Consider the following 13,368-nt stretch of genomic DNA (forward strand, 5'->3'; position numbering starts at 1 on the left):
GATCAAACTTTTATATATTTTATAAAGCTCTTTCAAATACACAAGCTCTTTAAACTTCTAAATTTTACTTTTGTAAATGAAAAAAGCTGAGCTTAAGTAGTCTAAGTTATATATGAAGTAGGGCTTTTCCTGATACTATACTACTTCATGCCCACTAAATAGCTAAAATTTAGGACTGACCAGATCAAGTATTTGTAAGAATATTAAAAAATTAGAACTCACATGTATTGCTGATGGAAGCAGAAGACAGCACACTGACAAAGATTTCTGCAGTTTCTTACAGGGTTAAATACACACCTACCTTCTGATCTGGCAGTGGCAGTCCTATGGAACTGCACTGGTCAGTTTCCTACTATTGAGACAAGTTACCCAATAATCACAACTTAAAGGAGAGACTTATTTACTTTATGGTTTCTGAGCTTCAGTCCATGCTAAGCTGGCTCCCAAATAGGAACATCATAGCACAACGGTGTGACATAAAAAAGCTGCTCAGTTCATGGTAGTCAAAAAGCACAGAAAATGCGCAGCATGAGGGAGAAAAGGTCAGGGACCACCTTAGGCTGCAAGGTCATGCTCTGTGACCCAGAGATGGCTCCCAAGCCAATCAAGTTGACAACTGAGCCTAATTATCATCCAAGATGAGTGACAATGTATGTTTACAAAACAACGTGCAAAAATGTGTGCAGAGCCAGGTGTGGTGATGCACACTTGTAATCCCAGCCCTCAAGAGGCTGAGGCAAGAGGATCATTGTGAGTTCAAGGCCACCCTGGGCTACAAAATGAGTTCAAGGCCAGTCTAAACTACGTAGTGAGACCCTGTCTCAAGAAGATAAAAAGAAAATGCACCCAGAAGCTTTACCTATATCAGTTAAAAACTAAATGTCTAACAATAAGAGGCAGTAAACAAGTTGTGGCAATGAATAAGTGGGGTTCATTATACTAGCATTCTGTATCTATTTTTGAATTTTTCCACCAAAAAAGTTTGTAAAAAGACAAAATGACCAAAGGCATTTGAGGAACTAAATATAGCCCAGTACAGCTGGAGCAGAGACTCTTTCACCCCACAGGAATTTTCCCAGACAGTGGTAAATTAAAAACATCAAATCTCTTAGTCATATCTCATTGTAGAGCATGGATGGTTATATGACTGGCTAACATAAGCGATTAATTGTGGTGGGAAATACAGACATTTATATCTTAAATGTAAACATAAGTTACCAAATATCATTCATAGAGGTACCTGGCAGCAGTTAGAACAAGTATTTAAACATGAGCCATTTAGCACTTATGGAGTATAGACATGCTTAATGATACAGGCATAGACCAGTATAATTCCTCTTAATTTGCAAAAACTCCTGAAGTCACAGCAACTAAACTACATTACACCCAATCAGCAACTAACAAAAAAAGACAACTATAGTACAAATGTCTTATGAATAAAAATTATGTATCTGAAAATATGTAACAAACATGACAAAGAAACCATCCTACGCATCACTTCCTATATTAAAACAAACCAATGTCTATACTGTATATTTCAATAGGAGAACACATTAAGTTTTCTTTATCTTAATACTTTGTATGTGACTGTGTGAAAGAAAGAGACAGCAAGAGAGAGAAATTGGTGCTCTGTGTAGGTTTATAATAAATTATAGATTTTTTTTTCTTTCTTGGCGAGAAGGAACTTAAATGTAATTTATCAACTAGTGATTTCTATTGTTTTGTCTTTTTTAAAAAAAAGTCTGTATTATTTCTACACTTTTTCTGTTTTTTTTCTCTAAATAAAAATAAAAAATTCATTTTAATTTTACAAATGATGGAATTGTAATCAATAGAAACGAGACGATTGGAATGTGTGAAGGGGTAAGACAACAATCCACAATTCAGATTTGATTTCTTCAAACTCACATAGATTATATTACAATGTGATAAATATGAAATATTTTCCATTGTCTTCATTGATCTAAAGTAATTACAAGAAGTTCATCTTGGTAAACTTTTGTTTAAAAGATTTCCAGTATGCTCACAGAAATATTCTTTTGCCTCAGCAAGATTACAATATTGGAACAGGATGACAACCTTGAAAGATGTTTGAAAACAGCCAATTCACCACTCGCGTTTGTGTACTCACAAAGAATTACAGCAGATACTGAATGGCTGAGCTTTTATTTTCTCATCTTGATCACCTCTTTATTGGACACCACCACAGGCTCTTTATATCAACGTTTTCCAAGCTAAAGATTACAGTCCATTGGTGAGTTGTAAAATCAACTCAGTGGCTACAATCAGAATTTTTAAAAAATGAAATTAGATTAGAAAGTATCAGTGGATGACACACATCATTATGACAAGTATTATTTTATAAAATTTTTAATTCAATTTTGCACATATCTGTCCACACTGGGACACAATGTAAAACCTTTCTTTTAGTGCATCACAGTCCAAAGTATTTGAAAGCAAATGATGCTCAGAATCTCATAGTGATGTTTTGTTTTGTTGTTTTTTTTTTAAATCGGTACCAGGGATTGAACTCACAACTGCCTGCTTGCAAGGCAGGCGCTTATGCCGCTGAGCTAAATCCCCAGCCCCTCATAGTGATCTTAAAATGCTTTAATTCTAATTATCTTTTTCTCAACTCACATATTCATGTGTCCATGATTTCAAAAACGAGAATTTTTAAAACCACAAACCACAAAATGACAGATTATTTTCATTATCTTTTATCTTAATACACAATTTCTAGACTTAACTCTATACTTTCTAATTTCTTAGCATCTGTGAACATTTTTCACTATGGTAACATTCATGTAACATAAAAGTCAACATTTAATCTTTTAAGGCATACAACTCAGCAGCATTTAGTACACTTACAGGGATGTGTGACTATCACCACTATCTAGTTCTACAACATTTTCATTAACCAAAAAAGAATACATTTTATTCACTAGTAATTGCCTGATTCTCATCCCCCCACAGCCAGGAAATTAGTAATTTACTGCCACTATGCACTTGTGTATTCTGGATATTCACATTAATGAAATAGCATACTGTGACCCTTCACTTAGCATGGTATTTTGAAGTTTGTCCGAGTTACAGTATGTGTCAGCTCTTCACTCTTATGCAACTGTTCATCTACTAGTGGACATTTAGCTGTTTCTACCTTATGTATTGTTTCTGTTTTCTTCCAGGTGTGCTATGTTTATTAATATCTTATTATAACTCATACTTGATTGAATTTAATCTTGCCAAGCTTAACTGAAGATTTGTATCTACTTCTAAATGGACCCAAAGGGCAGCCCTGATCTTCTGGGTACCATACAGCAGATACAGATGTAATGGAAGAGTCCGTTTCTATTTTCTGCAAAAGTCCAACACCTTCAACGTCAAACTCCATATGGCAGTGACATTTTATCCTAGGCAATAATTAATCAATTCATTTGTTTAAACTACTCACCATTCAAGTTTTAGCTACTTTTAATTGTCTTTTGGTAAATGTGGAAGTCATGTGATACCATTGAAAGATTTTGGGTCTTTGTCACCTCTGGACCTAAATCCTAAATCTGTTTCCACATTTCCTGAATGAAAAAGGCAATAGGGACATCTTTTGCTCTAAAGAGTGACTTTTGAGTAGGACTGGACTGGCTACGTTAGTGGCTTGTTTAGTGAACCATCAGGCACTGCAGTTTTCTGTAATGCTGGGACCCCAATAAAACCTGGAAGGACATTCTCATTTCCTCTTCCAGTACTGAGGTGACATACAGAGGCAAGAAGGGGCAGTATTAGAATAGCAAGCAGTGAAGGGCAGAATACATGAGAAAGCTAGAGATGAAAGTAAAATAATTACAACTCTAAATACCTTAGAATGGGCTAGGGCTCTTTTGTACAGCTTAAAGCTGTGACTCATAGTACAAATCTAGGAAGAGACCACAACCACTTTGCTAAACCAGTATTTTTCTCTGATCGGTGGGTTTTGTCAGGGTTTTCTAGCTCCCTCTGACCCACTGGTTGATGTGGTAAGGAATGATAAAAGCTGAAGTAGGTAAGCAGAGAAAGGACTCTAGAGGATGTGGGAAGATCAGTCAGATGATTACTGCAGTCAATGAGAAAGGGTTACAAATACAATTAAAAAGATATTTTAAAGTCACAAAGAAGTATGACATAAAAATATGAAAGTTCAGATGAAATCGGAGGTTATACAGTGCATACAAACTATCAAAATTGATTCAGAAAAACCCGAGTGGCACAGATAGCATAAGAAAATGTGGGGGGATGGTGAGGGATTAAAGAGCAGGCAAAATACCTTACCTCTAAAATGCCTCCAAGTTTGAATGATTTAGCAAGAAAACTCCATCAAAAATTCAGAGTGCAGGTAATTCCTATGATATTCCAATTATGTTGGAAAATCAGAAAAAAGTAAATTCCTCAATTCATCCTCCAAAGACAGAATAACCAGGAAGCAAAATGTTGTTAAAAAAATCCTTCAAAATATATATCAGAGTCTCAAGATGAAAAATCCTAAATAAAGTACATAACAATTAATACAACAGCATATTTAGAAAACACTGTGTCCAAGTATATTTTCAAGTTAGGAATTAAAGGCTAGCTAAATAATAAATACTAGATATTTTTACTAAATAGCATACATGCAATATATATGCCATAAAATGATAAATTAATGAATTTCACCAAAGAATAAAAGGAGGGAGAAAGCTCTGGAGTCAGTAATTACAGCAGAAATAAGAGGCTGGACAAACAGCTAACCTGGGGCCCAAAACATGTGAAACACAATCATTTCAAGCAACAACCAGAGTTAACAGCTCCTAGAGAAAAGCTCTACCAACAGATGCTAAATCAGAGGATGGTTTGGGAAGAAACAAAGTTCCCATCATTTTACAATAACTACCCACCCCCCAAGGTATTTATTGGTTCCAAAAGGAAACCAGTGATTTTACAGGGAAGACACTTGGCAGAAAGCACCTTAACCAGGGGACCATGGTCAGCACCAGCAGTGCCGAGACACTGCCGGCCATGAGACAGGTGAAATTATGCAGGGAGAGAGACAGGAGAGAGACGGCGTCAGCTCACGCGATCCTCACTACCATGCACAGCCTCAGAACAACCCAGAGAAAACACTGAGCAAGTCAACATCAACAGACTGACAAAATGATGTACTATACATGTTTCAAAAACACCAAGGTCATGAAAGTCAAGAAGAAACAGAGGGGAACTGTTAGGACTGCAGGGACCAAGCACAACCAACAAGTAAATGCCATGTAAGATCCTAGATCACAGTGCAAAATACAAAAAAGACATCATGTCACTTAAGAAGCAGCAGCCATGAGCTTGCTAAGATTGTCCTCTGACTTGGACAACCTGTGTACTCAGTACCTCAGCCCTAGCCCCTGAGCAAGGAATTTGCTGCTAAAATCATAAACATACTCTCTGTGAAGCAAGCAGCAGGTTCTAAAGGAGGAATGACCCAGATACACTCAGGGCTTTCTCATGAATTCCTAACTGGACATGTTGCTCAGATTCTCCTAGATGTACAAGAGGTGCTGAAAGCTATAGATGTTTAATATTTTTAAAGAGCCCCGTTATGTTAAACTAATAAATTTCATTCTACATGGAAAGAAACATCATGCATTGGGAATAAGTATTCCCCTTAATCTCACTTATAAAACTATCTGGGTCAGTAGTTTCTACGTTTGTTCAATTTTTAGTTTTAGAAAATACTATATGATGGATCCCATAGTGTTACTGATCTCATAGCTATTCATATCCTCTACTTCTTGAGTCAACTTTGTAAGCAAATAGTGTCTACCACCTGCATTTCAACCATACTCTCAATTGTCCTTAGCACATGAAACAACCCCTACTCCTCCCTACTCTGAAAACAAGAATGGCCTTCTGGGTTCTGGGCTTCTTTTCTGGTTTGTCCTTATCTGTGACAATGGTTATTTAGTTCCTACACTGGTAAAAGGTGCAGCTAATAACCGAGACAAGAAGACCTCTGATGAGAGATAAAACCAGACAGTGAGAACTCTTAACATATGGGGGCCTCTCCGCAAGGTCCCAGGGTGTGTTTGGATGACCACATACCAGTGGAGAATCAAGATGGCTACTGCCACTGCACATCAGGAGGAGGAGGAAAAGATAAGCAATCTCTATTCACTGCTCAAGAAAGGTTCAAGAAAGAGAATGAAGGAATAATCAAAAGAAAACCCAAACAACAGTGGCTCTCAATTCTGAAATAGGTAAGGAGGGAAAATAACTATGACTCAAGAAAAAAATGCCTAAGGAAAATAGAGAACAATGACTGAAGCTCCAAAGGTTCCCAATCAGAGTCTGGAGGATCCATGGCAGGAACAAGCAAAGCCTAAGCTCCTCGGATTTGCATTAGAACCACAGCCATGTCTATTACCTGGGAAATGTGAGGCTACAGCTAAATATGTGAATGATAGGAAACTCACCCCACAGAGAATTAAAGCTGCCTCGAGAAAACACGCCATTTAAACAGTCAAGCTCTGTAACAAGTGCTCTGGCTAAACAGAAGCTGTGGGATTGCGATGAGAACAAGGAACGCAGGGCTGAAACCAAACACGCCATGAATCCTTTAAACAACATGATGGACTAAAGACAAAGAAGAGAATGCTGACAAAAGGAAAGCATAACCCAAGAGGACTTATTTAACACGGAAGATGAGAGAACAAGAGAGAAAGAGCTCGTCTCTTACTGTGTACCATGTCCATTTGGTTCTCTTAATCTTTCCAGGTTAAAACACTAATCAATACACTTAGGTAGGCTTTGGAATATTTTTAGAGGGACTGACTGCAGTAACTTTCTGCTTCAAAAATGAAAATTCTGAAAGAAATCTACTGTTTGGAGGCAGTGCCATAGAAAACACATCTGTATGAAGAAAAACTTCGATCTTACAGCACTGGGTTGTGCTATCAGCTATACAGAATGCCTCTTCCGCTTTCCTACCAATGAACTTGTGGAAAATTATCACTCATGTATTGAATGTGTTATGCATAAAATTGATTTAAAAATAAACAGGAGGCTGCTGATAACAAAAATGAAGAATTTGCTGAATAAATTAAATTTAAAATTCAAACAATGATTAATACAATTCAATATATACCCAACCCCAGAAATTATAATTTAAGTCTAATCCCTGTTCTAACCACACTTCATCTCAAAAATGAAAAAGTATACTAACCCACAGATATATCTAAACAAAAAGTTGTGAGGTAAATATGGCACAATGTTATGATAAGATTGAGGGTTGGGGATTTAGCTCAGTGGCACAGTGCCTGCCTGGCAAGTGCAAGGTCCTGAGCTTGATTCTTGGTTAAAAAAAGAAAGAAAGAAACAAAGAAAAGAAAAAGGCTGAGCTTTATGTTTTATTTAAAGAACATATAATTTTTAAATTAAAAAAAGCAAAAGAATGATTATAAAGATTAGTTCAGTGAAAAGGGCCAAGAACAAGGTTGCAGGCAGAAAGAACAGCGTGTGCCAAAGCAGAGCACAGCACCTTGCAAGATGCTTTAGAAAGATGCCTTGCAAGTAAAAAAAAAAAAAAAAAGAAAAAGAAAAAAGAAAAATGGGAAAGTAATTAGTGAAGCCCCAGAGCCAAGTTCTAAGAAAAGAAGTCTGAAGAAGCTACAGCTTCTGCCACCCTATGAAACGACACGGCAGAGGCATCTGGTGGCAACTGCATGCAATTAAACACCCAGTAAAAGAAGGGCTTATCGCACGCCAAACACCTGTAACATAGGAAGCTCTTTGCATACATTATCACATTTAATTTTCCCAATAACCCAGGGCTAGATATCATTATTCCTATTTTACATAAGCACTCTAAAGATCAGAAAGGTTAACTAATCCCTGTACACAACCAGTAAGTCTGTCTATTCCTATAAAGGAAACGGTTTTAATATGTTCCTGCTGGCTCGAACAACTAGTGGTCCATGTATGGCTGATAGAAGAGTAGAAGTGGCACATGTGTGCATGGAAACCATGCACAGACCATTGGTGGCTCAATCATCTGCCATTGAGACATATAAACTATGGCCACGTCATCAATGTATTAAAATTTTGTTGAGATGTAAGTATACAATTTGATGCGTTTTGGCAAATTTAATGCAACTGTGCAAGCACTTCTACCATCCAACTCTGGGATATTTCCATCACCCTATAGAATTCCTTTATACCCATTTGCAATTAACCTTTGCTCCCATCCCTGGAACTTGGTAACCATTTCCTGTCTATAATTTTGCTTTTTCTATTATATAAATGGAATTATAAAATACATGGTCTCCAAAGATTTTATATCACTGTGTTCTCAAAAGATACAAGTACTGTAGTAGTTATAATTATTATGCCATATTTCTAAGTGTGCTCAGAAACTCAGTGCACCATTTTAAAAGCCATCAAAGACAATGATTCTCTCATATCTTTGAGTATGGTGCATATCTTCAGTTAAGGAAATATATATGGTTCTCAAGAATATTGTAAGGCCATTTCTTCTCCCCCCCCCCTCTATTTTTTGTTTGTTTGTTTGGTACCAGGGATCAAACCCACAACGTCATGCTTGCCAGGCAGGTACTTATGTCACTGAGCTATACCAGTAGCTATAAGACCATTTCTAAAGTCATTATTTCTGCTCCACTAAATCTTTGGCAAATATAAACAAATGACAGATAATACATTAAATTAAATATTTCCTTTTGGTCCAACTCTAGTAACAGTAGTTGATTCCACTGGTGGAGGTACTTCCTAAGCACCAAGCCACACTGAGCTGCTTATGGCAGAGACTGAAACCATTCATTCTTCCAACAGCAAAGAAATGTAGAACATCTACTTTGAAGTTCCTGGCTTCAGTGTGAGAGTGATCATGGATCACAGCCTGCTAAATTTCAGCCCATCATCTCACCTAGAAGGAGTGAACTACAGCACTTGCCACTCCTCACTTTATACATCATCACATACATAAAGCTAATCAAGCTATTTCATAAAACGGTTTTGTAAGAATTCTGTGAGACTCAGAATGGGAAACACAAAGAGCTTTGTCTCCCTCATGCTGAAGTCACAGATCTACATGGAAAGTAGTTTTCTTCTGGACATAGAACAGCAAACAGAAGTAGTAGCTATAGAAGCTACAATGCTCAAAGCCAGAGGAGAAATTCTATTTATAAAGGGCACCAGCTAGGCCTGAGATAGCATCCCAAATGCTTACACCTAAGGAAAAGGTATTTTACATTTAAAAAGCTCACTCTAGAAGATTAAGCTGATTTTACCATTAAATAGTCTCTTGTTCTAGATTGTAATTTTTTTAATGTTAAGTGTTCTAGATTTAAAGAAAAATTTGCTTCCTTACTCAGTATTTTTCAAACCTCTGGTTTGTTATCTCAGTGGAGTAGTGCCTGTAGCCCGGCACTTGTTTTGGCTAAGTAACCACACGCCTTTCTCTACCGTGTGCAGGCCGTGGAACCTTATCTGCTAGGACCAGCTTTTGCCACCCTAAGAAGGCCTCCCAGTTGCATGCTATATATTTTTTCCCCTAGATGAAAACAAGACAAAATTAACATTGATTTTACTCAATACATAAGAAATTACAGATGTCAATGAGACTTAATATGTCAATGAGACTTTTTAAAGTTAAAATTTATTAAGCTCCTTCCATGCATTAACTTGTTTAACTTTATGAGGTCGCTACTGTTATTATATCCATTATATAACAAGAGAAATATGGCAAGGATGTTAAACAAATTGCCCATGATCACGAGGCTAGCACACAACAGAGGTGGTGGTGAAGCCCAGGCAGACTGGCTCCAAAGCCACACCCCTACCCACTGCATCACTATACTTCTGTGAATCCAGGAGTCCTACTGTCCCTGATGGACATTATAAGGCCCAGAAATACATTTGCATTCAAGACAAAGCCTGTGAGTCAGGAACCTTTCATTCTTGTTGTGACCTTTAACTGCTTTTATTTTCAAACAATTCTCTCACATAGCTTAGGTCTCAAATTTTCTCAACTGTACAATGCAGGAGCAGAATGGATGGAACCAGAGGACATCATGTTAAATGAAGGCAGACCCAGAAAGACAAACACCACAAGTTTTCACTCAGACATGGTCACTAAAGAGCTTGATTTCATAGAAGGAAACAGTGGAGAGGGACTATTCTAAGCCAAGTCCCTTTCCGAGGGACTTTCCTCGGAAAGTCCCTTCCAAGGAAACCAGGGATAGAGGGAATGACTGGTACAAAATACATTTAGACATGAGAGACTCGTAGTGCTGAACAGCACAGCAGGACGACTATTGCTCACAATTTATTATATATTTTATACAGAACTAGAAAGAGTACCATGTTTCCCAACACAAAGAAATAGTAAATGTTCAGAGATGAAATGCTAATTACTCTAATTTTGATCATTATACATTACATATGTATTAAATCATTAGTTTACTCCACGTATCAAGGATAATGTAATTTTTTTTAGAAAAAAGCATTTGAAGAAAAAATAAAGCTGAATCATGTATTTTCTAACTTTTTAAAGCTAACAATCTACACATAAAATTTAACATTTCTCATTATACTCACTATATTTTATTTTAACAAACTCCTCGCCTTTTCCAGGAAAAGCTGGCACATGAAACATAAAGTGTCATCCACTAGCCTGGGCTATTCTCCCTCTGCCCGGCAGAGCCATCGTACCCCTTTCTCCACCAAACTCCAGAATCAGTCCTAGACATGTGCAGGACCACCTGTCTCCTTAACAGCATCAGCATGTATGAGCTGCTTGTTTGCTGCAGTTGGTATCTGACCTCCCACCAGAACCTACCTTTTTCAGGGTCAGATTCAACTCTGCCATCCGTAATCTAGTATAACAGCCCCATGTCTGGCCCTTATCATTGAACTTTCAAATAGAGGTGCCCCCTTTGCTGAGACTAAAGAGTGGAAATGCTCTTTCCGAGCATACATACATCTCCACTCTCTCACCCACCTCTCATCTGTATTTTCTCATCATACTTCTAACATGTGGGGGCAGGGATACAGCTCAGCAGAACACAGAATACCATACTGTTACTGTGAATAACTATGGAAAAGCAGTGTTACCGTAGACAATTGTGACATCTTCAATTCTGTTACGTTCTATGTGTATCTGTCACAAATATCACAATTGCTCATGATGAAAATTTGCTTCTTCTTAATAGAATGAGTGATAATATTGCTTCTAACTAATATCAAAACCACTTATTCATAAGCCAACTATTCTGGTTGTAGTAGTCAGGATTTGTAAGGGAAACAATTTAATACAGGACACATAATTTATAGGATTATTTTATAATAGTCACCCAAAGAGTCAAATACAAAAAAGTGCAGGAAATCTGTTTACACCCTAGAGACCCAAAGAATTCAGCTGAGGGCCTGAATCCTATGATGATGTAATGTATGAGTCCAGCTGACGACCTAGAGCCCATGACAATGACCCTGTGAGTCCAACTGGAGGCCTAGAGCCTAAACAATGTCTTTTGCTGCTGGGAAAGTCCAAAGGTCTGTGGTGGAAGCTAGAAAGTCTGTAGCAGCGGGGATGAAGGATCTGTGCCAGCAGGCTGAGGAACATGCACTGGAGCCAGGAAACCATGCTCAAAGTAAGGAGCTCACCCAAAGTGAACTGCAGCCAGCCTTACCAATAACCAGGTCCCAAGCTTCTCTGACAATGAAAACAGCCAAGTTCCTATCAGGAAGGCCAGCGCAACTCCCTTTTCTAAGAGAATCATCAGCACCATCTCTTTCTCTCCAGTTCTCCTTTTTCCACTGTTGGCAACAATCCACAAGTGGGCCTTCCACACCCAGCACCATGCTGATCAGTTCAGTTGGGTGTTACACGTTGACCACCAGTTGTCAATCTACCACACTGATGAAGGATGTTTGATACGGTTAAAGTTTTACATGACAAGCTAGCTCTCCATGGGTATCTATATCCACAGTACAATTAAATTCAATGAGCAAGTGCCCTTAAACCCAGAATCAGTATTCCTAAATGTCAAATGCCATAAAACTCTGCCACTTATAAATAGCTGTCTTCATCCTCTATGGTAGGTAGTGGGTGCTCCATGCAAGGAACTTCAATATGATAGTAGAAAACTCTCCTCACTGGGCATGGTGGTGCAGCCCATAATGCCAGCTATTTGGAGGCCAAGGCAAAGGATAAGTTCAAGATCAGCCTGAACAATTTACCAAGTCTACATTTCAAAATATAAAAAGGCCTGTGGCTGTAGCTTTGTTCTAGAGTGCTTGTCCAGCATTTATGACGCCCTGAGTTGAATCAGCTACACTAAAAGAAAAGTTTACTTTTGAATTTGTCTTCATTTGGTATGGGGGAAAGGATGAGCAAATGAACATCTGTTAAAAGCTGCTTCCTTCAGGTGTTCTGACTTGAATTGTCTTGAGTTCAAATCCACCTACTACTCAATATAGAGTGAGGTCTGACACTTAGTGGGAACTGTCAGGCCTTGGATTTGTGTTTTCCTGGAAGTAAAGGTATGAGCATTGAGAATCTAGGGAAGACTTGTGTTCTCAGAAAGTTAAACAACATAGAGGACCAGCCCAGATTACGTCTTAATGAAATTAACTCATAGGCCATCGTGGAGTTTAAAATGAGGTAAAATCATCTTTTCAAATATATGTATAATTAATTATTCTGCTGGCTGGTTACACTAAGTCGGCCAGCTTCTAGAAATCAGAAAGGGAAACCACGCATGGCTAGGCACAGGTCATTCCTTATGGCCAGTGTATGTACTAGCTTGAACCTGCCTAGAAGTTCTAGAGCCTGGTGCTGGCCTCGGGTGACTAGATGGCATTATCACGGGTTTCTCTTGTTCAGTAATTTGGCCCCGAACTTTACAATACTCCCCCATTCTCCCCTGCCCTGCTTTTTTCTGTTCTAGAAGCTTTTAGGGTGTTCATGACTTTTCTTTCCCATCTAAAACAATGTCAGGGAACTAAGGGGAATCCCTATGAAAGCAGTGAGAGAAAGTAAGAATGAGCCACGGGGTATAATCTCGACACTGTAAAGGCTTTCGCTTTAATCGCAGTTAAGATTTAAAAGCATGCATATCCGCGCCAAAGGAGCGCTCTTCTGTGAGAACCCCTCAGCACAGGTTTTAAACCTAAAATGTTCCCAGTAAAAGAAACATCACCTCCTTTCTTCCAAGATTCCTCCGACACCGTTTCTTAAAGGCATGTGCTTCCTTGGGACGCCAAAAACTTTGGAGAACATCAACCCCTCCAGAAAATCGCTCATCCGCCTGGGTGATGTCCCGGAGTTTGTTCCTCTCCTAACGTACGTCTAAGCCC

The 13,368-nt window shown here is 38.3% G+C and overlaps 1 long non-coding RNA gene across 2 annotated transcripts; it reads right to left on the reverse strand.

Moving 5' to 3' along the window:
- Window positions 1-912: 912 nt before the first annotated feature.
- On the reverse strand, window positions 913-13,359 carry LOC106028921 (uncharacterized). 2 transcript variants are annotated; one of them, XR_010048058.1, is made up of 4 exons: window positions 13,212-13,359; window positions 11,700-12,196; window positions 4,306-4,515; window positions 913-2,279 (listed from the first exon to the last, which is right to left on the reverse strand). It is a non-coding gene; the product is annotated as an uncharacterized LOC106028921 (long non-coding RNA). The 2 variants fall into 2 exon arrangements; XR_001202569.3 differs by lacking the exon at window positions 11,700-12,196.
- Between the last annotated feature and the right edge of the window lie 9 nt (window positions 13,360-13,368).

The sequence above is a fragment of the Cavia porcellus genome, unplaced genomic scaffold, assembly GCF_034190915.1.
Source record: "Cavia porcellus strain 051 isolate PalLab524CR breed Dunkin Hartley unplaced genomic scaffold, mCavPor4.1 scaffold_6, whole genome shotgun sequence".
Lineage (NCBI taxonomy): Eukaryota > Metazoa > Chordata > Mammalia > Rodentia > Caviidae > Cavia > Cavia porcellus.